This window comes from Eumetopias jubatus, unplaced genomic scaffold, assembly GCF_037043125.1.
Source record: "Eumetopias jubatus isolate StellerSeaLion01/CBP00866 unplaced genomic scaffold, mEumJub1_p1.0 scaffold_5, whole genome shotgun sequence".
In the NCBI taxonomy this organism is placed as follows: Eukaryota; Metazoa; Chordata; class Mammalia; order Carnivora; family Otariidae; genus Eumetopias; species Eumetopias jubatus.
This window is the reverse complement of record NW_028274811.1, coordinates 69525644-69551629: the sequence shown is the minus strand read 5'-3', so window position 1 is coordinate 69551629 and position 25986 is coordinate 69525644. Positions and strand designations below refer to the sequence as shown.

The 25986-nt window shown below is 36.5% G+C and overlaps 1 protein-coding gene across 1 annotated transcript in view; it reads right to left on the bottom strand.

Moving 5' to 3' along the window:
- ADGRV1 (adhesion G protein-coupled receptor V1) overlaps window positions 1-25986 on the bottom strand; it is a 502011-nt gene that overhangs the window by 228309 nt on the left and 247716 nt on the right. The window lies entirely within an intron of this gene.

Below are 25986 nucleotides of genomic sequence, written 5' to 3'. Positions count from 1 at the left end.
GGTAGTTAATTTTTATTCATTCTTGGTTATTGTAGGTAATTGGCATTTTATAAATTTTTTGTCGATGATGATTTAGAAAGTCACTTTTAAATGTGAGTAACCTACTGGTATCTATTTGATTATGGACACGGCATTATTTATATCTCCCTACTTCCAGGGAATTACCCATGGCTTTATTTATAAATGTAGCTGTTTGTGGTATTTTCCCTTCCCATTTCTGGAGCTGTGAAAATGATGGGGATTTAAAATGTGTTCGGTAAATGATAATTCCAATTCCAGGAAAGTGGTGGTGAAAGGAGCAGTCACTGCTGATAGTATTGTGATTGCCACATCCCTTATGAAAGCAACGTGGTAACAATGAATGACAAGGTTTGTTCATTCTCTTTGATTTGGTGAGAAAATGATTCAATAAAAACTAAATGATAATGCACCATTGTCTTCTACTGACTTACAAATACGTTATAAGAATGATTCAAAAAACTATGATACACAAATATATTCTAATGAAAAATTTAAAGATTATGAAGGAGCACTGAAAGTATCTGATATAACATTAAGTAAAATAGAATGTATAAACAGAATATAAAATAACATATACACTGTGGTTGAAACTATATCAAACATTCATTCTTCACCTGGGGTACACACAAGGTCGCCTGCAGAGTTTCCCAAAAATTCAAATGGCCAGGCTCCACCACAAAGAGACCTAATCAATTTATCTATTAGTGGTGGGATGGTTGAAAATTTACATTTCCTCTAGGTTTTATTTAGTGTAATGATGTTATCAATTTCAAAATACCTTCTTTTTTAAAAAAAAGATTTATTTATTTGAGAGAGAGAGCTTGCAAGCAGGGTGAGGGACAGAGGAGAGGGCAGAGACTCAAGCCGACTCCCCACTGAGTGTGAAGTCCCAGGTGGGGCTCAATCCCACGACCCTGAGATCATGACCCAAGCCAAAACCAAGAGTGGGATGATCAACCAACTGTGCCACCCAGGTACCCTGAAAACACCTTCATATTTTTAATGTTATTAAATGACATAGTTATTAAAGTACCACAGCAAATGAAATGAAAAATTATTACATTAAATTCATGTTTTTTAAAATTGTCCTTGCCTTGTTAAATGTAAACCTTACTTTCAATTAACTCACTGGAGTGGGCTTCTAAAAGAAATCCCATAAAAATATAATAAAGTGGCTACACTGAATACTCATTGGGAGGCCAAAGGTACAAACTGCATCCAAACACCCCCTGCACATCTCCAACTCTCCAAGCCCTGGTGCTGATCCACACCCTAAGAAAATATCTTGGAAATGCTATGAAGAGGTCAAAAGTCTCTGCCCATACCCATCTAAACCACAACCTGTCACCCCAAATATAAGAGGATCAAAAATGTTTAAGGGCTTGAAAATATCAACAAATAATGCTAAGTATGGCCAAAAGCCTTATCATTACAGTCTAAATGTTTACACATATGAATTATGAAATTCTGAACTATTAGTTATGTGTGTAATTATGGTAAAATAAACTGATCTGCTCTTTTTTTGGAAGTTAATTTTGGTGGTTTTTCTAAGGATGAAGCATAACCATGTAGTACATTATATAAGGGCAAAGCCTGTGACCAGGAGGCTGGGATCCTCCTCCTCAGGGCATCTCAGTGGAGGTGGCGGAGAGTCCTTCCAACCACAGGACAGCCAGCAGCCCCCGTGGGCAGCGCATTGATCACAGTGGCTAATTTTAGAACTCCATGTGTATTTTTTTACTTTGTTCCCACCCCCTTCTCTACCAATCTCACAGTCAACGTTCATTTTTGCAGAGTGCTTTCCCGTTCCTAAAAGAGTTTAGCCTTCAGACACAATGGAAAAACAAACAAACAAGGTCATGGACCTCATCATGCCCAGTTCATGTGGTTCTTCCCCAGATTTCAGAGCAAAGGCCACAGAGATTAATATGCAATACCAAAGTCAGGGGAACTAAACAACCTCTGAATTCTTAAGCCAAACTCCATAGTCACTCAATACAACAAACTTCAAAGTAATTATTTTAACATCAAGGTGCTTTTAAATCAGAATACTGATTATTTTTTTTTTGTTTTAAAATGATAAAACCCTATAACAAATAATAAAAATAAGCTTAAACTACATCTGAATATATTACCTTTTCTAAGATTACTTTAAGAGTGCTGTCTTGATAAGTTAGTATTTTCTAGGTAATAATTCCCACAAATTAATAATAATGATTAAAAAGAATTATGTTTAATTATGTTTAAGTTTCTCAAAGTTAAAGAAAAAGAAAAAAATTTAATTATGTTTACATTTCTCAAAGTTAAAAAAAAAAGAAAACAATTACAAACATTACAACTTATCCAGTTTTGAGGAAAGCACAGAGGCAGAGACCGTAATAAAATCTCTTTCTTCTCAAATGTTCCAATAGTCACTTAGAGAATTTGTCTCTTACGAGATTTTAAAGGTAATTAAAACATCGTAATCACATGACTACTGTTAATTAGAAAAGGTTTCTTGAGAAACAGGCTGTTTTTGTTTTTGCTATCGTTAATAAATAAACTTAGATGGTAGATTTTAAAGGTCTGTTTAAAGATTATTAACCACTTGACCTATAAACTTAATGAAAAGGATCTGGTAGGAGCTGGTAAGTGAAAATCAATGAGAAACAGGAGAAATACCTCTTTTATTAAAGGTTAATTATTAGATAAAGTAATCATATTTACAAAATTTTTATTTATATAATTTTTAGTAATATACTTGTAATAATTATACTTCACTGAGCATAATAGCCACATTCTTTCATCCAGAATTAAGGTCAAGCAATTTATCACCACTTAATATTTGGTGATCTTAGACAAGCTAAATAAACTCTCTGAGCCTCAGGTTTATCATTTTTAAAACAGGGACAGTAAGAGGAGCTCACTAACAGATCTGTTGTGAGGATTAAATGAGACAGTCTTCATGAAGGTTTAGCACAGTGGCTGGCACCAAGTAAAGCCTCATTTAAGGTTAGTGTTATTCAACTAAACCTGGATCCATTAAAATAGTCCCATCCTCTACTGCACATATTGAACAAAGGATTAGATTTTCACTGTTAAAGTAATCATGCTAAATCTTCAAAATTCATGCCACAGTGACAAAATACTCTAGCATGATATTCAGCTATCAAGATTCATGATGTTGAGGCATGACAAAAATATTATGTATCTATGAACCACTGGTTTTAAATATCTTCAGATAAAATGAATACATGTATCCTGAAAGTGCCTTTTGGTTGTTTGGTTTTTCTCTGGACACTTACATGGAACTCATTTCAGAATGAGGTTTATAGAAAGGAAGCTCTCTCTTCGTGATTATATTTAGAAAACTCCTCTGCCACAGGAAGAGATGCATGAATTGCAATAAATGTGGCTTAGAAGGCACAGAGGTAAACAACTCTGAATGGAGGATATCTAGGTTTCCTCATCAAATTTCAATTTCCTGCAATCGAGGAAAAATAAAATTTGAAGACATTTCTTAAGATTTTATTATAATCAATGCTACTGAGGGCATTTTACAATTTCATGTGTATACAAATCACTCTCTCTAAAATTATTTTTACACTACCACTTTCCAAGGTCAAACTTCTATTAGACCTAAGTGCTTGGATAACTTCCACCAAGTCATAAAAATAAGAATTCTAAGAAAATGGTAAATATTGATATGACAGGATAATGTAGTAAAAAAAGTCTACAAATTTAGGTTTATGCTTTGGGCTAGGAGTGAAATTCACAAGAGCACTGATTCTCTGATTCCTGGTGTAATTGCTGCTTCTGTGACCTGAATAAATCCAGAGGTTGCTGCTTCAGTAATAACTGATTACTGAGAAGGCACTGGCCCCTCATTTCTGCGGTCTATAATGCACATACCTTGCCTGGGGCCCAATCACCTACGTGAAAACACAAACTCCTGGTTAAATGTGGCACAGCATTTGACACTAAGCCTTCTAATCACCAGAAATACATGCGGAACACAGAATTAACACAGAATGGGGTTAAGACTGTGAACAGGACACAAGTTTAGGCATGAGCTCTGGAGCAGAACTAGCTACCTGCTAAGTGGTTTAATAGATGTTTGACCTCAGGAAAGTTACATTCTTGGTGCCTCAAGGTCTTCCTCTGTAAAATGGCAATAACAACTTACTCAGAGGGTCATTGTGAGGATTAAACTCTTAATATGTGTTTCTAACAATATATGTGAATATTCCAATTCTCTTCACCAAGTATAGGGATGGCCTTCTTTCAGTGTTAGGGTTTGCTCTGAACAATTTCTCTCATTTCATTCAATACAGAAAGTAGTTTCTTCAAGACTTACTATATTTGTCTAGTCTTGTTTTTCATATAGTATAATCCTGAAAGGTTATGGGGAATGAAAATATGTTTCAAATGGAAACATCAAAGTCCCAAATTTCTACTATATAAAAACAAATGTGGACAATATAGGTCTGAGAACTGGACTTAATTAACCTCGAGCAGCAGACAATGTTGGCTGCTGGTCAAGAGAAATGCTTGGTACTGTGACTTAATATCATAAAGGCCACTCAGGCCTCAAGTTGACTCAGATCCTCCTATTCAGCTGCTTCCCTTCTTCTTTCCCTCCCCCTTCCCTCATTATAAAAGGACCTGGTATCAGCACTACCTACAACAGGATCGCTGCTTTTTACCAATAGTCTTGAGAGGTTAATTATCTCTTTAAACACGCCTGTTCCACAAGGTTCTCTCTTCTCCATAATCATAATGACAAAATAATAGTTTTTATTTATGAAGTACTTACCATGTTTCAGGCACCTCATTAGGGCATTTATATGCTTTTTTTGCATTTTATGCTCGTAACAACTCCCTGAGACTGGCTCAGTGCATCAACTACTGCCATCATGGAGCTCAGAATTGACAGAGCCAAGATGTGAAGCTGGGCAGGTATGAAGCACTGAAGACTCAGCATTCCGACCATGATGGGATCAATCAACAGGACGCTTTGAACTGTCCTCTTCTGCACAGGGGTTCTCAACCTAAGCTACCAGAAGACACTTTTTGGGGGAGATTTGGAAAAGTTTCCATTTTAATTAACTTCCTGATAAGACAAGGGGAAAAAAAATCTATGACATTGTTTCTGATTCCAAAAAATGTATACTCTTCTGGATCCAAGCTAAGAAGACCGAGGCCAAAATAAATACATAAATAAAGGGGGTAGGCATTATATATTTAGTGTGTAATATCAAAATCACTAATATAACATATGACAAGTTTCAAAGTCAGCTTTTGAGTGATTCATTTTATATTGTTTATAATAATAAAAATTACCATAAGCTAAAATAAACGTTATTCTCCCAGGTAAACCGTATGTAAAATGATGTGGTTGACCAATTTTTTAGTTTCTATGGAAATATTAAGAAAATGAATCCAAATCATACCTTTTAATAGATTTTGAGTAAACAAAGTTAACTGATCATGGATTCAGCACATGAGTCCTGGGATGGGAATGTTTGGATCAAGAGACAAACTGGTGCTTCCTAATGTTTACAGAATACGAAAGAGTTCAAAAGTTAAATGCCTAGCTGTCACTAAAAGAGTCACACCGTTGTCAATACATGAAAGAACTGATATAAATTAAAAATAGAATTCTCATTATGCTACCTACCCCTTTTCCTGAAGAACTTAACTTAAAAATAAAGCCACTCTAATTTTATAGAATTTTACTTTCCTCGGTAAACCCACAGAATGTGTTTAAGATGTTATAGTTCTCTATTACAAATCCTTTATCAGGTTTATTTGTAGAATGGACAGAAAACACATAAAACAGAACTTTATTTTTCAATATTAAATAATATATGGCCAGTTCTGACCTTGGCTGCAACAACTCTGACCTTGGCTGCAACAACTTTTTGCTAGACACATCTCCAAAGGCAACGGAAACAAAAGCAAAAATGAACTATCAGGACTTCATCAGGATAAAGAGCTTTTGCACAGCAAAGGAAACAATCCACAAAACCAAAAGACAACCTGTGGAATGGGAGAAGATGTTAGCAAATGACATATCAGATATAGGGCTAGTATCCAAAATCTATAAAGAACTTATCAAACTCAATACCCAAAAAACAAAAAATCCAGTCAAGAAATGGGCAAAAAGACATCAACAGACATTTCTCCAAAGAAGATATACAAAGGGCCAACAGACACAAAAAAATGCTCAAAATCACTAGGCATCAGGGAAATACAAATCAAAACCACAATGAGATACAACCTCACACTGGTCAGAATGGTTAAAATTAACAACTCAGGAAACAACAGAAGTTGGTGAGGATGTGGAGAAAGGGGAACCTTCTTACATTGTTGGTGGGAATGCAAGCTGGTGTAGCCACTCTGGAAAAGAATATGGAGCTTCCTCAAAAAGTTAAAAATAGAACTACCCTATGATCCAGCAATTGCACTAGTAGGTATTTATCCAAAGTATACAAAAATAGTGATTCAAAGGGGCACATAAATACCCCAGTGTTTATAGCAGCAATGTCTACAATAGCCAAACCATGGAAAGAGCCCAAATGTCCATCAACAAATGAATGAATAAAGATGAGGTATATATATATACACAATGGAATATTACTCAGCCACCACAAAGAATTAAGTTTTGCCACTTGCAACAACATGGATGGAACCAGCAGGTATTATGCTAAGTGAAATAAGTCAGAGAAAGACAATACCATGTGATTTCACTCACATGTGGAATTTAAGAAACAAAACAGAGATGAACATCGGGAAGAAAAGGAAAAATAAAATAAGATAAAAACAGAGAGGGACACAAACCATAAGAGACTCTTAACTATAGGAAACAAACTGAGGGTTGCTGGAGGGGAGGTGGCCGGAGGATGGGGTAATTGGGTGATGAGCATTAAGGAGAGAACTTGTTGTAGTGAGCACTGGGTCTTATATACAACTGATGAATCACTAAATTCTACCCCTGAAACTAGTAATACACTATATGTCAACAAAATTGAATTTAAATTAAAAAAAATTTTTAAGGTAATAGTACAAAGATAATCATTAGAATAAAGATAGAAATCTCCCTCAATGCCCAAAGAAACAATAGTAAAGGCAATAGAGTACAGTTGAAAACGTGCACTGAATGTAGCATATACAATAAATATAATAAGAACAAGCATAGAGTCAAATTAATAAAGGACTCAACTCATCTATTTAAAAAAAGTTCAAAAATGAGCAAAAGGAAAAAAAGAGAGGCAAGCCAAGAAAATATTTTTTTTTTTTAAGTAGGCTCCACACCCAGCATGGAGCCCAACATGAGGCTTGAACTCATGACCTTGAAATCAGGACCCGACCTGAGATCAAGAATCAGACCCTTGGGGCACCTGGGTGGCTCAGTTGTTAAGCTTCTGCCTTCAGCTCAGGTTCATGATCCCAGGGTCCTGGGATTGAGCCCCGCATCGGGCGCCCTGCTCCATGGGAAGCCTGCTTCTCCTTCTCCCGCTCCCCATGCTTATGTTCCCTCTCTCACTGTCAAATAAATAAATAAAAAATCTTTAAAAAAAAAAAAAGGACCCTTAACCGACTAAGCCACCTAGGTGTCCCAAGAAATAGACTCTTTAACTATAGAGAACAAACTGATGGTTAGCAGAGGGGAGGTGGGTAGGGCAATGGGTGAAAAAAAGCGATGGGGATTAAGGAGTGCACTTGTGATGAGCACAGGGTGTTGTATGGAAGTGTTGAATCACTGTACTGTACACCTGAAATGAATATTACACTGTATGTTAACTAACTGGAATTTAAATAAAAACTTTAAAAAAGATATGGCTAGTACTCAGTTAATATAAGGACCATCTCATACTAGGTTAACGTCATTCTATTTCTTACGAGTTGTCAACCTCAAATACCTGACAAGAATTGTAATAGGACTGACAAAAGAACTTGCCATCACTTTGCTATCAAAAGATATATTCCCAGGGCTCTTGGGTGGCTCAGTTGATTAAGTGTTGGTTAATCAAACTCTTGATTTTGGCTCAGGTCATGATCTCAGGGTTGTGAGATGGAGCCCTGTGTTGGGTGCTGTGCTGGGCATGGAACCTGCTTGGTATTGTGTTTCTCCCTCTGCCCCATCCCTGCTCTCTCCCTCTCTCTAAAAAAAAAAAAATATATATATATATATATATATATGTACACACACATATTTAAATATATTAAATTATTTTAATTAAATTATTTAAAATTAAAATTAAATTATTTTAAAATTAAAATATTTTAAATATATATATATTCCCATAAAAATTAGATTTTTGGTCAAAAGTCAGTTTCTTGATATTAAATATAAAAACTGAAAAGTATGTGTGTGTGTGTCTCTGGGTATATATAAACACACACAGACACATATATATAAATATACAAGTTTCTCCTGCTATCAAAAAGTAGAGGATTTCTAGTAAACCTTTCATAAGCTAAAATGGTATAAAGCAAAGAGGCAGTTACCATTTTATAAAAGCGAAATCCTCTTCAGATTTCTTTCAGTTAGTGCAAACAGCTACTAATGTAGGTCTTTTGTAAAAGCAACGTGGCATTAAGTAAATTTTCAGACAGCAAGGAAAACATGTATACATACATCTTTAAAAAGATTCTTGCCAAGAACTTGCAGATTGAAAGTACCCCTCATGGGGGAAAATCGGAGGGGGAGATGAACCATGAGAGACGATGGACTCTGAAAAACAAACTGAGGGTTCTAGCGGGGAGGCGGGTGGGAGGATGGGTTGGCCTGGTGATGGGTATTAAAGAGGGCACATTCTGCATGGAGCACTGGGTGTTATACGCAAACAATGAATCATGGAACACTACATCAAAAACTAATGATGTATGGTGATTAACATAACAATAAAAAAGACTGGGAAAAAAAAGTACCCCTCATGATACAATCACATGTCAATGTGATAGTCTGAATACAAACTTTTTCTTAACTACACTTAGAGCAAAATTCAGTGGTGTATATATGTATAAGTGTCTGTGTGTATATACATATATATCTCCTCTTTCTCAAAAATTAGTTTATATACACCTATGCAGAGTATTCAGGGAAATGGTACACAACCTAATTTCCCAACAGAAGTGAATTCTTTCCTAAAAATTTCTTTTGGGTTATGATTTCAAACGAGAACCTAATGATTTAATAAATTAGGTTAATAATAATAATAAATTAGTATTCCATATTCAACCTCTTTAGAATAAACTTCAGAAATGTCTAAATTCATCTAATCACTCCCACATTGAAACCAGCCCCCACTGGGAATACCTGTAATTTCCAAACATTTTCAATCAGATGAGCACTGAACAACCCAATCACCAAAAAAATTTTTGATCATGTACTCAAAATACGAATATTATTTATGTGTAAAATATATACATCTATTCTCAGAATTAAATATATATAACTAAACATGAGCAAAAATGGAAATTTTAAAGGTTAAGTATAAAAGTGAAATAAACACTATTTTAAATAATACCATGCTCACTGTGTTTATTATCTCAAAGTAGAATATACACATAGGGTGAGGTTCTTCATCAAAGATATTTGCAGGTATCTGCCTTTCAAATAGTCTTTTTGGAAATTACCAATATTTGTTGCTGGAATTTCTGTTATAACTGATCAAAATCCTACTGATTTTTGCTCTAAGTGTAGTTAAAGTTAGAGTTTGTATTAGGAGTATAGGTCTTGTGTTCCTAGCTCTTAGATGCATAAGATCTGTACATGTGGTTGTATCATGTGCAGTAACTTCAATCTGTAGGCTCTTTTTTAAGGCACTTGATCACTTTTTGAGCGCTGTTCTGGTTAAAGCTAAAAACACAATCTGTAAATCCAGGCACACAAAAATGCAATTCCTCAAATATGCTGAAAGTGAATAAACAGGTAAGGTCCCCACTGTCAACTCTTACAAGACGTGGAGTTCAGACACCTCCTTCCAGAAACCTGTTCCACACTTGATATGTGAGCATTCTGGTATACAGAGTAACTTGGGTCAATCTATAATTTAAATATTTGTATAATTTATTTATTTTTATTTTAAATATTTATATTTTTCATTTATTTTGTATTTTAAATAACTGTAATTCTTTTTAAAATTTAAGATAAAAACTAGTCATTAAAATAATTTCTTTTCACACTCCAGTGGATCACCCTGTGTATTTTTGAAGTGCAAAGCCCCCGTTTCAAAAACCGCTGACATAGAGTATGAAATAAAAACTTCAACCTATCTAGGAAATCCCTTCACAGATTTATCCTATTTTTTCAGTATTCCCATAAATGAATCACTCATGGCAAGTGAGCTGATTGTTATGATAGAACAAGATGCACGGCAGGAAACGGAGACTACAATATTTTCTAGTTGGAAATGCAGTCTATGCAAATAGACAGTAAGCCAACTATACTAAAAACTAGAGGGTCAGCAACGAAAGAGATGGTAAGCCAGCTACACTAACAAGCAAAGATCTGAGTGAGAATAGCAAGTCAGGAACCTCAGCTAGGCAGAAATCAGAACATACAAGTCCACAGGAGCTCAGACACCAAAAGTAAAAAAAAAAAAAAAAAAAAAAAATCAAGCAGGCAGATGAGAACCCCAAGGCACAATGGCAAAGCTTCTGGAATGGTAACAAGGTCAAGAAGGCAGGAATCAGGAGATCCACTTTAACCAGCATAGGGGTTGGTGAAAGGACAAGGAAACAGATGTGAGGCCCAAGCAACAAAGCAATCCAATACTGAAGCAATTTTCTGTCATGGCCAGGAAGTTTCTTGCATGTTTCCTACTGGATCCTTTCCCAGAACTTGGCTAGTGTGATCTTGTGCATAGCAGCAGGCAAACTGAAGTGTCTGGAGAAAAGGTAAAGTAAGGAAGGGTGATCAAGGAAATATTCTCCAGAGCCTGTACTTCGGCTATGGTACCCCCAAATTCCTACAGTATTCTGCCCCCCATTTATCCTTAAAATCACACTCATATGCTACCTCCTTCCTTAATCCTTCTTTATCCATCTCAACACATTACTCTCTGAATTCTATAGCAATTATTTTATCCTCTGAGCATTTTAACACAACTGTGTATAGCCCTGCATTTTTTTTCTCATTTCATTCATCAGCTTCCCCAAAGAGATTCCAAAAACCCAAAGAGCTATGGATTCATGTTATACTTTGATTTTTAGTAGAATATTTCTTAAATGTTTCTGAGAACTTCTTGAATACTGTGATATCACTCTTTACCCAAACAAATGCACAGAAGGGCAAATGCACACAATATTTATTATATAATTGTGTGAGATCAAGTAACTTATCTAAGATAATTATAATAAGATTCTGCCACTGAATTCAAGGTAAAGGTAAGCAAATAAAAATATGGTTCATGTACCAAAATATAATAGGTCTAGATTTACTCACTTGTGTGAAATATGAAGAACCAGAATAGAAAACACTGGATACTAGTCATTAAAGCGTTGATTAGTATCCACCTGTGGATGGATTACTAAAGCATTCGTTCATTAACTTACTGACAAAATCCATAAACATATTCAATATCGCTGCTATCAAATATTTAGCAGACATTTGGGCAGGTACTAAATGAAGAGAGGGATACAGAAATGAAAAAGCATCATCTCAGCCTTAGAAAAACCCAGAGAATATAAAATATTTCAGGGCCACCTAGTCGAGCCCAGAAAAACTGCCCAGCCATTTGATGTTGGGCATGGAGAATGAGTAGTAATTCACCAGGCAAAGAAAGAGAAGAAGTTGCAGGTGGCAGCAGAATCCACAGCGGTAAAGACATGAGACCACTGGGATATGGGTGAGGGGTAGGGGGGAGATTGGAGAAAGAGAAGGGACAGAAGGGGAGACTGAGCATGGCTTGCTGTTGAAGCATATGCTGTGCTAAGGAGTTTAGACGTCATCTTGGAAACACTGAGGAGCCATGGCCAATTTTTCAGTAGTAAATTAGTAGGTTTTTATCAGGTTTGGTGGAAAAAAGTAATATTTTTAATTTAGATGATTATTTAATTGCAGACTGTTACTAAGATAATATGCAAATCCAGTTTACCTGATACATAACATTCAGGCTTATTCTTTTGTTTCTCAAGTTAGTTTGTTTTTTTTAAGCCAGCTGATTTTCAAACTATCTTTGAGAATAATTCCAAACACACAGACCATTAGGATGAAAGAGAAATGTCCACAGTAGCCCCACTTCATGTACTAAATAATGACATACCTAATAACTAATTTGCTGATTGATTGAATTTACACTATTTCCTAGTTATATTTTCTAGATGGATCTTAGTTAAGTTTGAACAAATAAAGTCCTGGCTGGACACCATGTGGGAATCACGGACAGACCACCCAGCAATAGTCACTAGTTGAGGTTTGGCAGCTCTGCATGTGCATCTCTATACTCTCTGAGAATACGGACTACCACTTTATTGAGTTATCCACATCCCAGTGGATCATTAGTCTATCAATTCCACCTTTTTTATATTAAAAAACAGAAAGCCAAAAAAGAAAACAAACCCTGATCTGCTTCCCTCTTGGTTTAGGGTACATTCTAATTTCTTTGTAAAGTATATCAGACAAATGACACATAGTCCACTCTGTGTTCCAAATAAAATAGTACTATTCCAAAATTATAGTGCAAGTTACTCAAGTACAAGAAAATACTGTTTTTATTTAAACTTGTAGAGAGCTAGTATGATTGTCTCATTTGAAAGAGATAAATATTGCTCAATATTTAAAAAAAAATAAACTTTGGTGTGTATTGTAAAACAAACATAAGAAATTTATCTTTATCTGAAATCATGCACGATATAATTTCATGGAAATATTTTGGGGGTAATGACTTTCAAATGGATACAGGAAGAATGTTATTAAAAAGAACAAAGATTAGGAAATATACTGTAGCACATAATCCTGCAGTGGGGAAGGGAACAGTCTCTTATGATCTAATAGGATTTTTCCATTCTTAACTTGGTTAATCTTAGACACAAAGCAAATAAATCATTCTTGGTTTCTAAAGTCCATGGTGATACTCAAAGGAAATTAATTCCCGTTGCTAAACATGGTTCATAAAAACATATTATTAAAGTCAGCTCAATGAAAATTCTAGATTTATTACCAGTAAATGGGATGTCACTTTTCCCCTAAAATAAAGGATTTTCCCATCCCTTTCCAAAGAGTTTCTAACACAAAAGAGGCTTTCCAATATTGGGAAATAGATGTCACATGTGGTAGAATGACAAAGGTATGATATTGGCATAATGGAGAGCTTGGTGAACTCAGTGTGGTTTACTGAGTTTTCAAAGGCCAGTCCTTGAAAACCGAAAGCAGAGTGCTGCCTTCAGAAAAATCCAGGTACGCCATCACTTTAAAATGTGAGGAGAAAAGAGCCTGATTACTAGTCAAAGTGTGATTAAAATTCTTACCAAACAAGCCACTAGCTACTACATTGGAACTGAAATGTTCTCATCACTTAAAAAATATTTATTTAGAAACGAGTTGTATCCCTCTAAGTGTTCAAAATCAAAGACAGGCACTTACATGAATGCACATATATTAAAACATGGGATTAAACATGCAGGGCAAATACATAAATGGAAAATGAGGCATTAGTATTTCTCAGTTAAAAGGTAGAGCTCTGTAGCCAGAATGCCACATATGTACCTGGACTGAGGACAGAACAGCTATGGAAACTCTTCCTCCCAACTGAATAAACTATGTGGAAAGAGTGTGGTCTTTGGTCAATCAGAAGAGTTTGATGAAAGATCAAGGATTTCAAAATCTGTTAGAAAGTTCACAAAACAGGTATAATCTGTAAGTTTCCAGAGGTGGGTGGTTAGAGAAGAGATGAGAAGCAAGGAATGGAGTAGGGCTCAAAGTTGGTTTCTGGAAAGAAGGAATGACTTGGATAACCGGTGTGTTGAAGGGAAGGGATCAGTAAAGACTGAGTGACTCAAACCAGGGTTCTGCCTAGACTCCTCTTTTTCTCTCACAGGAAACATCCAGCCCAGCAGCAAATCCTGTTGGCTTTACCTTCAAGATATAGCACAAACCTGAAACCTCTTCTCCCCACTGCTAATCCCTTAGTTGAAGCCATCCATATCTTTCCCCTGGACTCTTGCACAGGCATCTTCACTGTTCTCTTTGTTTTCACTGTTCCCCACCATCTACTTTTCACCACAGTCCATCCTCCACCCAGCAGCCAAAACTTTATAATGACTTCTTATCACACTTAGGATGAAACAAAAACTGTTTATCATAAGCAATTGGACATTACATTATCAGACCCCTACTTCTCCCTCCGTCCCCTCTGTTCCCCCATCTGGCTAAACTGAACTTCCTGCTGGTTTTCAAAGCAAAATCCCAGTCACCTGCTAGTTCATGCAACACTGAAATTGGGCTATGTACAGACACTGTTTACTCTTGTGTCCTCTCTTAGGGGAATTTGCTCTTAAAATTGAATTACAGAAATGTATATTTGGGAATAACAACAGCAGTGATTTACCCGATTACAGACAAACAAAGGAGTCTGATACAGTGATTCACCTGATTATAGACAAACAAAGAAGTCTAATTTAGGCATTTTCAAATTCATCTTTAAGATAAAAACAATAAGCATTTGCTACAGAAAGACAAACAGAAATGGCCTATTGCTGTAAGTGAATATACTCCTTCTGAAGTAGGAGATATGTTCACCAATATTGCTCTCGTGGGAATGAACAGAAGGGAAATGGTAAAAAAAAAAAAAGAGAGAGAGAGAGAGAGAAATAGGGTTGCAGGTGACAAAATGTGCCAAATATACCTAATGGAGCTGGGAAAAGTGGAGGAGAGAGGGCTCTAGCCTGAGGCGCAAGGTGTGAACAACAAGAACACAAGAGTCTGCAGGCATCTATCGGCACAAATGACTGTCACATACACCACCCTCAGGGTTTGTGGCTAAGTAAGAAAGTTGGATTCCTAGCATCCTTTCCCAATATGTGTATCACAAAGTGTATTTTCCCACAGAAACCATGCTATAACATGGTGAGGCTTCCTGAATAGACCACAGAATTCTATCTAATCCATGATATTGCTGGGATAATGCATATTTTTAATAAGGAAGATACTGACATCAACTAAACACTAATTAAATATCAAAGTGTTGAGCTCTATAATTTATCTCATTGAAAAATTTATTTTATAACCTTATTATACATTTATTTGTATATCACAGCTATACTATGGATTAAATTATTTCTTGGGAGAAAGCAAAAGAGTCTAAATCCTAATTTAAAAAATTATTTGCATCCTAAACCCCTGAGTACGGTCAAACTGCTAAAATGCACAGCAGCTGCAAATCAGAAGTTGATAATTATGTAAGTAGTCTGAGCAAAAGTCAAATGGGTTCACACTCATTCCCAAGGGGAGAGCTCTTTGGTACAAAGGTTTGAAGGCAATGGAGGTGTGGCTAGAAATATCACACCACATGAGAAAGGCAGCTGGATTTCTCAACTTTGGTCTAGATGAATACTTGACTGTATTCCCTTACTTGCTTTGGCCTGAAGCTGGCCAGAATCTGAAAAATATACCTTCCTAAACGGGTAAGGTCAGAACTAAGATGAATCTAACTGCCTTGAAATGTTCCACATTTATGAATACTCACAAATTAACCTGTTAAAAGTACTTAATAACTGTGCCTTTGTCCTATTTAAACCACTATGAAATCAACTGACAACCATGTTTTCTACTTGGGCTCAGTGGTCAAAAAGAATCCTTAACCAGGAACCAGTAAAGTCCCCGATTTGGAGAAAGCCTAACACCCTAGTCACAAAGTGACTAGACTTTGCAAACCTGAAATAATTATATCTCCCGAGGAAAAATGTAGCAAAATCGTTAAGAATGGGGGAAGCTCGCTGAGGGAGAAATTAACTCCTGCACAACCTAATAAAATTCTATAGTGGGAAATCCTTGAAAGCAAATTTCCCAAAACTTAACAATAACTTATTCTGGGTGGTGGTAATACAAGACTGTTATTTTATTCTTCGTAACTTTTTTGTATGTTTTAATTTTCCAAAAGAAAATGTTGCTATGTAAAAATCTATGCCTTATTCTCTTTGGTTCCAACCATTCTTCTCCTTTTAGGACAAAGATCACAAATGCAAATGCCTATAAGGCCCAACAGCTAATATAAGTGAGGGAGACCTGCAGGACAGGAATTATGTCAAACCAACAAGCACATACCCATGTCAAGAGGCAGCTGTTCCTTGGAGCCAGCTCATAGTTGCTGCAAGTAGTGGTGCTGTCAGATTTAAAGTTTTTTTGAACTAAAAATCTGTATTTCTGCTGAAATTTCCTGATTTTTAAATCTTGGTAAATGATTTAAATTAAAAAAAAATTCAGCTGAAGGGCCAAACAAAAGGGATTTTCAAAGGTGATTTTGCCCATAAAGTTCAAGGTATGCATTGGTCTGTTTTGTATACAAACCCATATTCACATTAATGTCTGTGAAGCATGGTTTTAGATTAAAGAAAAGAATGGCAGTAGTCTGTGTGCAGGAGTCTGGGCAACCAAGCAAAGCCTTTCAGAGAACTATTAAATACTCATCTAAATGGACACATCCCTATATATAGCAGGTATTTCTAAAGTATTACTTTCTGCTAGTAAAATTTATTCCATTCTATTTATCATTAACTCTCCACCCCCATGTTAATAGATTAAACACGATTAGTGAAGTGACATCTAAAACAGGGGCCAGGTGATATAACTTTACTCAAATAGTAAATAAAAGAAGTATGTGTGTTTTTCTTATATTGTCTATCCGAGGGAAACCAGAGGGATCAATTGACACAAAGTCATACTCTCTTCCTTTTTTTTTTTTTTTTTTTAAGTAGGCTCCACACCCAGCATGGAGCACAACGTGGGGCTCGAACTTACAACCCTGATATCAAGACCTAAGCTGAGATCAAGACCTGAGCTAAAATCAAGAGTCTGATGCTTAACCAACTGAGCCACCCAGGCGCCTCAGCCATACTCTCTTTTAAAGAACTGATGGCATCTCTCCAGGCAGACAGAGAGGTTGGTGAGGTCCATTAGATGATGGGCAAGGTTAGCTTGCCAAAACTCCAACAGGCTAAGATGCAAGAAGCTCACTCTTGAGACCAGACTGCTCAGTGAGGTAGATTAAGATTGGGGAAGTGGCAGGGTGAGGGGAAGGAATGGAGAGTGAAAGTCTGGAAGGTGCAGGAGGTGAGCACACCATACCTGGAGAAACCTAAAAGTACAGTCAAAGAAAGGAGAAAAACCAAAAGTATCTGCAGTGTAAAAATTAGGGTGCAAAGAAAGAGAATGAAATGAGGCAGAGAGAAGAAAGCCAAATTCTTATGTTAGAGAGGTGCTGAGGTCACAGCCAGCAGAGAACAGCACCCAAAGTCAGACCCTGGGAAAAAGGCAAGAACGTAGGCTTTTGGTATGGGAAGAGGCAGACTAATAACAGGTTTCCAGATGCAGCTAAATTTTCTCAACTTTGTTGCTTTTGGCCACGTAGGGGAGGTTTACCTATTGAGGGCCAGATAGAATAGAGAACATAGCCTCAGATAGGTATGGAGAGTGATCTGTTCCTTAAGTAAACTCAAGGCCAGAAACAGCATCTTGGGACTGACCTTGGACAGAGCAGCGTATCTTCAACTGAAGGTGAGAAATACTGTGATTCATCTGCCAGTAAGTTTGCTATCTGATATATTTCTGCTAAAACCCAGCATCCAGGAAGTTCAACCGTTTCATTTACTTTGCAAAAAGGGTACGATCAGGAAACTATTTAAAGAAAGAGTTAAAAAAAAGTTTGCAGAAGCTAAACACTTTTTTTCTATGTCATGTGTGACCCTTGAACTTTATGTTTACATAAAAAAGACAGGCAGCAGCTTAACCCTAACTGATTTCCAAGAATCTGTGATACCATCCCCAATTCCTTTAGTTCAGTTACTTTTAACCAGTTACCAGCATTTAAACTTACTCAAGCATCCTAAAAATCAGACACAATGAAAATGCTAACCTACATGAAGTTGTGAAACTTTTGATTTGGAGGAAAGTGTTTCAGCAAATCCCAAATCCCAGTGATGACATCTGCTGTGAAGGTGAGAATACAGTAATGACTCAACACTGACTAAGGGAATTAAACTGTGGAACCTGCTGGCTTACCAGGCTTTAAAAACAAATTTCTATGACCAACTTGAAAAGTAGGAGGTAAATTAAAAAATGTTAAGCACATAAGGCAATGAAATGACCACTGAGGACCCAACAAAAGTGAATCACTGAGATCCTCCACTTGTTGGCCCAAGCATGGTGATTAAAGTCATTGGAGGCTCTTAAGTTCTGGTTCTAGACAAATGTGTTATCCATTCTCTTTGCCTGCAAAGGATCTTCAGCATCAAATAGTCACACATGACAGAAGGAAATCAAGTTGAAATTCACATTAATGCTTTGAAGTGTTTTCAGGGATTAAGGCATATAAATGTACCTACGTGACAATGGAACTGGACGCACTTGCAAAAGTAATGCTGCACCCACTTACACAAGAACATTTCTTAGGGTACTTGCCAAGCACTTGTGTTCACCTGGAATTCTCTGCTTTACTTTTAAGATCCTACTGGGCCTGGAGGGAACTGGATAAAGGCAAAGGCAATCATCTCCAGGAAAGTCAGATTCAGATCAGCAGGGGCTGGGTGGACAGGGCATGCCACCCTCTGACCTCATCCATCACTATTGTTACGGCCTTTAGTAAGTCACACCAAGTCCCTAAAGCTGTGCTTCCCTCTCCTATGGTGTTAAGCTACATGAGCACCCCATCCCATCTATACATTCTCTAAAGGAAAGGCAAGTTGGAAAAATGTTTCTTACCCTCTCACTAAGCAAACACAAGCCAAAGAAAGCCTCAGAGACAAAATAATAGCCCTCAAAGAAGGAATATCTGTGTGTTCAGATGAATAAAGCCAGTAAATGGAGAGGCATATAAGTTCTCATCATCTGGGATCTCCTAAAAAAGGAAAATAAATATATTTCTCTCCTCACCCCACTTCTTTCTCTTTTCCTGATTGCTAACCACACATAGGTAAAAAGTTATTTTCGAGGTAATTCAGTCCCAATATAATATTAAGATACTAGAATGCAAAATGTCCAAGTACCTTTCAGGGGTACAAAAAAGGGAAAACCTGGCTGTTAAGGAGAGCTAATAATATATCGAGCGCTGATGTTTTGTGAGGCACTGTGCTAAGCCTGCAGTACTTCATGGACACCTCACATAATGAATTTAATTCTAGTGAATTATATACACATATATGTACATCCACACTTTACTATTCCAAACACTTAACAGTATATTATGCACATTTAATAGCTGATCAAACAGGCACAAAATTAACAAATAACAAGTAAGAGTATAAGATCCAGATCTCCTGAATTCCGTAACAATACTGACAGTGAATCATATTTATACGCTGTCTTTCCTTCTACAGCCTAATTTTCATTTGTCTGAACTAAATTAATTTACAAAATTAAATTTAAATTTATATTATAAATGTTTATATTTATAGAAAATATATATTAAATGTGCTAAACTTTGTGTTGGCTCAGTGGCATTTTGGATTCAATACTATATCTCTAAGGTAAGACATTTTCCTCTCTAAAACACATGTACAAACAACAAAACAGGAGGGAGTCTTAATGAGAAGTAGCTTTTTTGGAAGCAAATACATATAAAAGAAAACATTCTGTAAAGGCAAGACTCAAATTTCATAATTTGTCCAAACTTGAGGTCTGTGCTTCTTGGGCCTTCATGGTGTACACCTTGTGTTGGTCAGCTTGCCAACAAGACTGTACCATAAGGGACGCTTCAGCTAGCCCTGGCAGTCCTCTCCTTTAAAGTGAGTCTTTAACACTGTTTTGTGCTGGTGTGGTAACAAGAAGTTCATGACAAAGTTTCTATTTTAGTTTTTTTTTTCTTGGGAAATCACAGTGCTTATTTTTTCACTCACATGGGATATTTATTTTACTATGTTAGTTTCACTTCTAATACATATATATTGAAACCATAAAGATAAAAACACAGCAGTCAAGAACCAAATACATTGAGTGGTTGTCTTGTCTCAATTCTGAAGAATGAGCCCCAATGCTTAGACACTGAGTAGCAGCTAGTAATTCACTGTAACATCAGATTTATTTGTTTTTAAATTTGATCATTTTGGGTGAAATTTGTAAGTCCAAGAAACATAAAGAGATAAATTTCTTTCCTTAAGACTTTGAAATATCTCAGAAAGAAATGTCAGATCTACTGCATTTAAACTAATTTATGATAGTTTTAAAAAGTAGATAGTCCTTGGGGCACCTGGGTGGCTCAGTTGGTTAAGTGTCTGCCTTCGGCTTAGGTCATGATCCCGGGGGTTCTGGGAGAGCGGGGAGCCTGCTTCTCACTCTCCCTCTTCCCCCCCCCACTCATGTGCACATTCTCTCTCTCACTTTCTCTCTCATCTCTCTCAAAAACAAATAAAATCTTTTAAAAAAAAAAGTATATAGTCCAACAATTTACATTTTCAACCACAGTAAATCCACTTAGTTTGACTATCTGATAGTCAACCATATCAGAAGCTGGGGTTCAAGGACTTATCTGCACTCCTATTAGCACACCTCATTCTAGTGAAGGGCACAAATCTATAGACAAAACAACTTCTAATTCAACTATGTGCACAAAATTAATAGATAAATGCAGTATTCAATTAAGGCAAAGTGTGGATACTATCCTCTCGATGTGCTACTCCTAACTGCTTGCTTACATATGTCTTACATGATCTTGGCTGTAAGCTCCATGTTACTTATACATCTCCCAAACTGGAGACATCATCAGCAAATTAAGTTATTTCAAAATTAAGTAGCCAAAATAATGACATTCTCATCAGCTAGTCCTTAAACTTGAAATTTACTCTGTTACGAAGAGGCAGATGGTCTATGTATTTTACTAAACTGAGAAAAAAGAAAATAAATTTAAAATGTTAAAGACACGCTATGCTATGCCAAGTCCCTGCCCACCTCTTGACCCCATTTTCTAAGACTTCCTGTCTTGTGCACTAAGTGATAGCTTCCCGTCCTTACTGCTGCTCAAGCATGCCAAGCTTGTTCTAGCCTCTGGGCCTTCCTTCACTCTTGCTATTTTCTCTGCCTCAAATGTTCCTGCCTCAATTTTTGCATTTCCTCTCAGTTCACATGTCATCTCCACAGTGATGCCTTCTCTGACAGCATATCACTCCAACTGATTTTGACCATAACACTCACCACTACCTGAAGTGTGTTTATTTACCCCTTTATGTCAGTCTCAAATGTTAAGGTATTTGTGCCCAGAGTAGAAGCCCTGCCCCTTTTTGTTCACCACTGTGAACATGGTTGCTTGGCCTTTATTAGAAACTCAATAAATATTGATTAATGTAATGAATGCTTAAAATTAATCTAATGAAAGCACTCTGATTAAAGGACCAAATTTAGGAAACAAGACCTTGCTTCTTAGTACCGATATTCCTAATTTAATGAAAATTTATCTTGAAGAAATTCAAGGTAAATAATAAATTAGGTTCCACATTCATTCTTGGGAATAGATACCCATGCTATGCCCATGCCTGCGTGCTATGCCAGTTACACTCAGAGAGCCCGATGGAGTCTGAGAAGCCAATGTGCCTTGCACCATCAGTGACTGATGCACTCTTAACAAAGTCATGAAATATTGGGGAAATAAAGAGTTATCTTGGAAACGGAACAGTCAAAGCTTATTAGTCTACTCAGTTTTGTCAGCCAGCCAACATACAGTGCCCCCCACTACCCTCAGTAAGTCTTCAACTCACTAAGCAAAGCAAGCTAGTTCACCTACTCACTTTATATCCTGCTGTGTTTGGGGTGCAGTTAAAATTGTATCAACTTGTGCAGGTATTCCTGATGTTTTATAAAGTGATCAGCAAGAGCAGATGGGGCAGGCAGGAGTATGAAAAGAATAATGAAATTGAATACAGATCTGGGATTTTGAAGGAGGTCTGAGAATGATGAGAACCTTTGCCAAACCTTAAGCTTTAGAACGTACTGCTTCTTCCTTGAGAACAGCATGTGCTACAGGGTGGGGCAAAGTGATTTTACTGCCAGATTTTTGATGCTGTGCTCAATTTAGTTTTCATTGTTTGCACTGGGGGCTTATTTTGGTATCACTGGTAATATAGGAGAATATCTATTAATATTTTGAGTCTTTATTAGAGTTTAAGTATAAGCTATAATCTAGCTTTAGATAATCTTTTAAAAGTATGCTGAATTTCTAAGTGGGATTTATTTTTACATTCAGATCCTTCTCTTTATGTCTCCCCATACCAGTTTTCAAAGCAACACTGGTGAAGAATTTTTAAAACGTATCTACACCTAAAATATTGGAAATGCATTGAAAAGTGTGAATAACACAATCACAATCTTCATATGAACAACTTTTTGTTACAGTAGAACTTGTGAAAAATAAATATTGAATTAGCAAATCTTTCTTAATTTAATGCTTATTCTTTCTTTTTTTTTTAGAGACCACATGCATGCACATGAGCAAAGGGGCGGGGCAGAGGGAGAGATAGAATATTAAGCAGGCTCCATGCCCAGTGCTGAGCCCAACTGGGGCTCGATCCCTGAGATCATGTTCTGAGTCGAAATCAAGGGTCGGATGCCTAACCAACCGAGCCACCCAGGCACCCCTTATTATTAATTCTTGAGAATAAAACTATATATAATGGATTTAGATTCTTTTATAACATGCTGAAAATTTAACTGATACAGATGGTTCTCTTTTGTTCTGAAACTCTCACACTTTTATACTAAAAAAACAGAGGTAGATATCATCTACCAGATTTAACAAAAAGTTCTTAAAATATAGAGAATATTTATTTATCAAAGATTTTATTTTTAAGTAATCTTTACCCCCAACATGGAGCTCAAACCCACCACCCCAAGATCAAGAGGCACATGCTTTACCGACTGAGTCAGCCAGGCACCCCAACACAGAGGACATTTAAAAGAAATGCAGTATTGTTACTTTCAAAGGCTGGTAATAAAGTGTTAACTAAATATGTGCTTTTAAAATTATTTTAATATAATTATATTAATTTATATAAATTGTAAGACTGTTATGGTAATCAGCCCATAAATTATAGGCAAACGGAAATGGCTAATGTGGGTTTATGGACTGATTACATCAGTCTTAAAATTTGTTGAACAGTTTGATTTTAAATAGCCTAAACATATTGTGGTACCTAGCCTTCAAGATGGCCTCAATGACATCCAGTTCCTACAGTGAATCAAGTGTGTAGTCCCCTCCTATAGTGAACCAGGGTTGTTCTGAGTGACCAGTAGAATATGGGAGAAGAGATGGTATATGACTTCCAACATAATTCAGCTTTCATTTTGGTCATGCTCATTCTCTCTCTTGTAACATTCTCTCTGTAGGAAGCCCAATATTATGTTGAACAATCCTATAAAAAGGCCAGAATATAAGGGTCTGATGCCTTCTAACTGCAGGAGTAGGCAGTGAGGAATTTGGCCTTTGGCCAATGAGCAGATGAGTAAGCCATCTTGGGAAGAGAATTTCTAGTGAAGTCAAGCATTTGGATAACTGCAGCCCTCACCAATAGTGTGACAGCAACATCATGAAACAGCCTGGGCCAAAATCACCCAACAAAGCTACTCCTGGATTTCTGACCTTCAGAATTAAATGTCCGTCATTTAAACTGCTAAGTTTTGGTATAATTTGTTATGCAGCAATAGGTAACTAATATACACGTCCTCTTGCAACTTATCTGCTTTCTTATCCACCTTAGCCAAAAGCCAAAATCAACTGGATAAGTTTTGACTGAAAATTATAGTTAGAAATAAGCTGTATTTTAGACATTTCTTAAGGAATTAATGAGTATGTAAAAATTATTTATAAAAGTATCTAATACTTTTATATCCTGGTTTGAAATTTACCTGTGCAGTATTTTTTTCTTTAAAGATTTTATTTATTTATTTGCGAGAGAGAGAGAGAGAGAGAGCACAAGCAGGGGGAGCAGCAGAGGGAGAGGGAGAAACAGGCTCCCTGCTGAGCAAATGCAGGGCTCAATCCCAGGACCCTTAGATCATGACCTGAGCCAAAGGCAGACGCTTAACCAACTGAGCCACCCAGGTGCCCCTTACCTGTGCAGTATTAATGAATAGTGTTAACACACAAAAAAATATATGTAAAAGTCTAGAAAATACAAACTCATCTTTTGTGACAGGAAATAGATCAGTGGTTGGCTGGAAATGAGAGAGTGGGGTGAAGGATTACCAAGAGGTCAGAGGAAATTTTGGGGGGTGATGGGTATGTCACAATCTTGACTGTATTCACAATCTTGACTGTATTGATGATTTTATATATATATATGTATATATATATATACACATATGTATATACATATATATCAAAACTTAACAAATTATACACTTTAAATGTGTATACTCCATTTTCCAAAAATGTTCAATATAGCTGTTTTTCCTTTTTTTAATTTTTAAAATTTTTGTAAAGATTTATTTATTTATTTATTTATTTAAGACAGTGGTGGGGGAGGGGCACAGGGAGAGAATCTTCAAGCAAACGCCCCATTGAGTGTGGAGGCTCTCTCATAACCCATGAGATCATGACTTGAGCCAAAACCAAGAGTTAGACACTTAACAGATTGAGCCACCCAGGCGCCCTAATACATTTATAAATACCTGACTACTATATCCACAATTTACCTAATTTTCAAATTTCCAGGTCTGAATGTTATTAGACTTTGTTACTTTGGGATCTTGAAAATTAAGAGATTGATAGTTTTATTATATATGATTCTATCCTCATAACACCGAAGCGTTTCATAAGCTATTATAATCTGTGATGGAAAATCTGATTCAGAGTACTAGTATAATCAAATCAGAATATCTTCTTAAAATAATAAAAATTCACTATGGGAAACATGTTGAAAAATATGAAGAAGGATAGGTGATTTCATGTTCACATGTAGTCTTGTAGTATTGAGAATAGTGGGAACTTTCAAAGCACAGGAATTGAACACATCTATAATGATTTTTTAAGGCCACAAAAGATTACCTGATACTTTCCTCAAAAACTCATTTAGAGTTCTAGTCAACACTGTCCAGGAAAATTGACCCTTTAGCCTTTAAATCCTAATGGGTAAAATTTAAGTTGCATTTTTTGCTCTGAACTCATAACTTTTCAACATAGATAAAAAAAACTCTCAAGGTGATGTAATCATATATGTCATTTGCCCATGTTAAAAATCAAAGTTTCCACATTAATTAAATTAAGTAATTATTACAAAGATAGCACTGCATGCCAAATTAAATATATATATACATAGATAAACAATGATAGCAGATGGGTTTATGTCATTTGCCTCCTTACATTGACAATAACATCACATTTAACCTATTTTAATGATATCTAAAACAGAAATCATTCTGGGGCTCCTGGGTGGCTCAGTCAGTTGAGCATCTGCCTTTGGCTTAGGTCATGATCCCGGGGTCCTGGGATAGGCCCAGCATTGGGCTCTCTGCTCAGCGGGGAGCCTGCTTCTCCCTCTCCCTCTGCCTGCCGCTCCCCCTGCTTGTGCTCTGTCAAATAAATAAAATCTTAAAAAAAAGAAAAACAACAGAAATCACTCTAAGATTAAGAAAAATGGTACTTTCATACAATATCTAAGTAAAAAAATTTTTTTAAAGACTTTATTTATTTATTTGACAGAGAGAGACAGTGAGAGCAGGAACACAAGCAGGGGGAGTGGGAGAGGGAGAAGCAGGCTTCCCGCGGAGCAGGGAGCCCGATGTGGGACTTGATCCCAGGACCCTGGGATCATGACCTGAGCCGAAGGCAGACGCTTAAC